Here is a 4,395-nt window from a genome sequence, read left to right as displayed (position 1 = left end):
TTGAGTATGAGAGTCATGTACTGCTCTGTGTGCCTACCTGAGATCAATGCATTTGAGGCACTACCCCTCTAATTATTATGTCCATTTTACGGATTGAAAAGTGAAATGCAGGTCATGTTAAATGACCTGACCAAGGGCTCGGGCTGGTATGTGATGGATGTGGGAATTGAACCCAGGAGTCTGAGTCTGGCATTTTTGCACATAACCACAAAGTTATCTACCTCCATATATTGTATGACAGACACATGAACGTCCTGAAAGGTGTGGATGGTCATCACCACTTTGTCTCAAAGAGTTAAAATAAGTTACCCAGTTCCCACAGGCAGTAAAAAATTAATGCTAGCTACCTCAGATCCAAATTTGAGCTCTTAACTCACAAATTGTCTGACGGAGAAAGGCGAATCAATTCTTACCTTGGTCCACATGGTGCCTACCATGTGCAATGGACAGATGGATACAAGCCATGTTGCCACTTGTCTGCACCCGTCCACGTACAGAAGCGTCGGAAATAAGCTGAGGATTATAGAAACTTGTTATTCTAAGTCTTGCTGTTTTACTGCAGCAAGTAGAATAAAAGGGTCTTGAAGGGGTAGATCTTTAAATATTATAGGTCAAACCTCATAATTTCATAGATGAGGAGCCATTGTTTCAGAGGCAGAAAGCACCTTATGCAAAAATCACAGAGGACTTTTTAGTGGTCTTACTGGGGTTAGAGCCAGAGTCTCCTTACACCCAGTCTAGTGGTCTCTCTTTTCCACCTTTTTGTTACCACGGAGTTTCACTGCCCCTCATATTTCACAAGTGTCATTTAGGCATTGTTCCTCATCATGTGGTCTCAGGTCAGTCCTGCTCCTCAGTATCACACTTTGAAGTTTTTTATCTGAAGTCTCTGTACAGTTAACCCACAGCCGATGAATTTGCTGCTTTTCTGGTACAAAAAGGTTGACTATAATCAACTTCTTATGATTCTCCCTGATAGTTTTTAATTTAGGAAGTACCAACTAGCACAGTCTGCCTTGAATTTAGTAAATTACCATGTTCTCTTATGGGATTACTTCTTTATCCAAATACATCCCCTAAACCTATGTGGCTACTTTCTAGTCTTCCTTGTACATCTGGAAGGAAACATGGAACAACTCAAGAAGAGCAGGGTGGGACATCATAATGAAGACCTTTCCAAGGTCCCGCATATAATGGGCTGGGAATGTCCTCTGTGTTCTTGACATTAAACTTTGATATTCCTTAACTCTATTATCATAGCCACCAAAAGCAGGTCAAACTTCTTTATCATGCATTCTCATAGCACCCCATAGCTTTCTTTTGTAGCACTTAAAATTTTCCATTTACTTGTAAAATGATTTGACTAATTTCTTCAAGCTCCATTGGGGAAGGAACCTGACTGGTTTTGCTCATGCTGCACCTTCATCATTTAGCAGAGCTCCCAGCACATAGTAGGTGTTCAACATATACATATTGAATGAAGAATAAACAAAAATACAAACATAGCGCTTGGTTTTATTCCTGCCTTCTCCATCCAGCAACCTAATGTCAGAATGTTTTGTTTAAATTTAAATTAAACAATGGAAATCTGTAGAACAAATCTATCTTCTCACTTTTAGAGTTTCACGTGTCCCATGCCAGCCAATGAACTATACCTGGTATCAGTGTGCTGAGAAAGCAGCTCTGGCTCCCCTTGAAATTTCTTTGTATGGTCATTGGGCTACTATGCAGATTAACTTAAATTTTGGGTCTCAAGCTTTAGAGGGCTTTAAAACCCATCAACCAGACATCACCATAAACATTTGGTCTTTATGCTTTCTGATCATACATCTGACAATTTCCCTCACTACTCTGGCTGGCAGATATGCAAACACAACAGACCAAAGGTAGGCCCTGTGGGAAATCCAACCGTGTGGACATGTGCTTGTAGAGCCATTCCAGCAAACAAGGGCAGGGATTGGAAGTGAGAAGAGCATAAATGGAAGGTCTGGTCTCCCCTAGTTCACCAGGGTCAGATTTAGTTCCAGTTGTGACACAGTAGAAGATGCTCTGGTATTGATTCAGAATAGGAGAAAGGTCTTAGGAATTTTGAGCCAAACCATAGTCTTTATCCCTCATCACTGAACAGTCTTTCTTTGAGAATATGATCTGACCCTAGAGTAATTCATAGCCTGTCAGTGATTTGGAAAGCTAAATCCACTCAGATGACTTAGTTGTTGTCCTACCTGCATCCAGGGACCTGACAGAAATATGGTGTGCCTGCAGAGAATGGAACTTTTAGTGATTACTTTGTTTGTTTAAGCTAAGGCATAGAAAGAATGATCTCTCCCAAGCTGGAATAAGGACAGTGTGACCTGGCGCCTGAACAGCTCTTAACTGCCTTGCAATCTCCCAGTCAAGATCATTATCTGCAGGCTGGGCGTACTAGAAAGTAGTGTCTTCTCCACTGACATCTCAGTAGGGATTAGAATCCTTTCTGTTTATGGAACATGAGAAAGCCAGGCCCTGGGAAATAGCTGAGGCAGATTGCTTACTTGAGAAACCAACTCATCTAACAGGACTTTGTTTAAGTAATTGGTTTAAGCTTGGGTTGAAGTTGACAGTGGCACAGTCAGAATTCCCTGTCTCTGCCTTTTCAATACCAATGTCTCCAATGAGTGATCTATACATGCTTCTCAAGGTCTTCTCCTTGACCTTCTGATATCTGGCTTCCATTTTTCAGTCTTCCCCAAACTCAACCATCTCCCATTTTGCTTCTGGGTTTGCCCATACTTTCTACAGTTGCCCCTGCTGTTTCTTTTAATGGTTCCCTACAACCATCTCTGCCTCCAAGGTACAAGTAAGGGCAAGAGGAGAACAGTTTGTCGCTTTCTAACTTGGGCTGAGTCTGATAACTGATTGATTTGTATGCTGCGTGAGAGAGAGTCCAATTCAGTCCCAAGGTCTGAGCTGTGAGAGCCTGGATATACACTTTGCTTAAATGTCCAGTTATGTGAATGACCACATCCTCTAAGCTAAAAGTTTGAGGCATCTGGGCACCAATTAGTGGCCCCGAATTACTATCAAAATGTCTCCTTTTTGGGAGGGGGGGTGAGACATTTTAATCTAATGGTAGCGCATAACACTGCACAGGGAACACTCTGCAAGAGTGTCCCTCCAGATTACAAGGAAATTCTGAGAAATAAGTAGGTCAGCTACGGTCTGGTCCCCTGCTGTGGGAGGGAGAGGAAATGGAGTGAGAAAAGCACCGTTGGCCGCTTTCAGGTCACTCGTAGATCCAGGTCTGAGCATAGCTCTTGTAATCTACCAGTTCCTCAGGCCGAAACCACAAGGCAATCTTCTCTGCACTCTCCCCAGAATCGCTGCCATGGATAATGTTCCTGCCAACTTGGATACAAAAGTCCCCTCGGATGGTCCTGGGCTTGGAATCCGCTGGGTTGGTTTCTCCAGGCATCACTCGGCCCATCTTCAAGACATTCAGCCCCTCCCAGACCATGGCAACCACGGGTCGAGTGCATGTATTTCACCAGGCTGGGAAAGAATGGACAGTCCTTCAGGTCAACGTAATGTTCCTTGAGAAGGTCTTCAGAAGCCTGCATAAATTTCATGGCAAAAAGGCAGAATCCCTTCTGCTCAAAAGGCTTGATGATCTCTCCCACAATCTGGCGCTGGACCCTGCCAGGCTTGATGGCGATGAAGGTGCACTCCCTGTGGGTCATGGTCCCCTCCAGCTGCTTGAGCTTCCACTCTGCCTCCTGTAGCCAAAATGTCTCCTTTTTACCTTTCTTTTTATATCTTATCAGAAGGGTGCATAGTGGAAGACTGGCTGAGACACATAGACACTGAAAGGTTTTTATGAAGAAAAGCATGTTTGTTGGATTTTAAAGACCTTAGGAAAAGTTCCTAGAATTCACCATTTCTCCTTTGTGCAAATTCAAAGATCCGCCCCCGCCCCCCCCCAAAAAAAACTTAAAAAGATAAAAAAAAATTAACCTCTGCTTATTAAGAAGTATACTTGACACTTTGCATACATAAGTACATTTACATAACCCTATAGGAAATATTTGCAAACCCACCAAAGTCATATTACTAATCAATGGTGAATGTAGGACTCAAAATTAATTTTCTAAAGCTACAGTCCATGTTCTTAATATTATGCTACACTTTTCCTTCCTTAATCTTACTCTTGATATTTTAGCAGTAGATGATATTTGACCTTCTTTCTCTCTTTTTTGAAACTCTCATATATTAAACTAAATGCTATTCTCTTTTGGTTTTCCATCTATTTCCTCTTCCTCTATTTCCTTTGTTGGTTTCTCTTCTCCAACATGCCCCAAAAGCTTAGTGTTTCTTCACATCTTTGGAAAGAGGATCTATACTCAAGGATTCAGTGAA

The 4,395-nt window shown here is 42.2% G+C and overlaps 1 pseudogene; it reads right to left on the bottom strand.

Annotated features, from left to right (window-relative positions):
* Positions 1–3,265: 3,265 nt before the first annotated feature.
* Positions 3,266–3,743, bottom strand: LOC129080728 (nucleoside diphosphate kinase A 2-like; annotated as a pseudogene).
* Positions 3,744–4,395: the final 652 nt, after the last annotated feature.

This window comes from Pteronotus mesoamericanus, unplaced genomic scaffold (genome assembly GCF_021234165.1).
Source record: "Pteronotus mesoamericanus isolate MK-2021 breed Mesoamerican mustached bat unplaced genomic scaffold, CSHL_Meso_final contig_90, whole genome shotgun sequence".
In the NCBI taxonomy this organism is placed as follows: Eukaryota; Metazoa; Chordata; class Mammalia; order Chiroptera; family Mormoopidae; genus Pteronotus; species Pteronotus mesoamericanus.
This window is presented reverse-complemented; position numbering and strand designations above follow the sequence as displayed.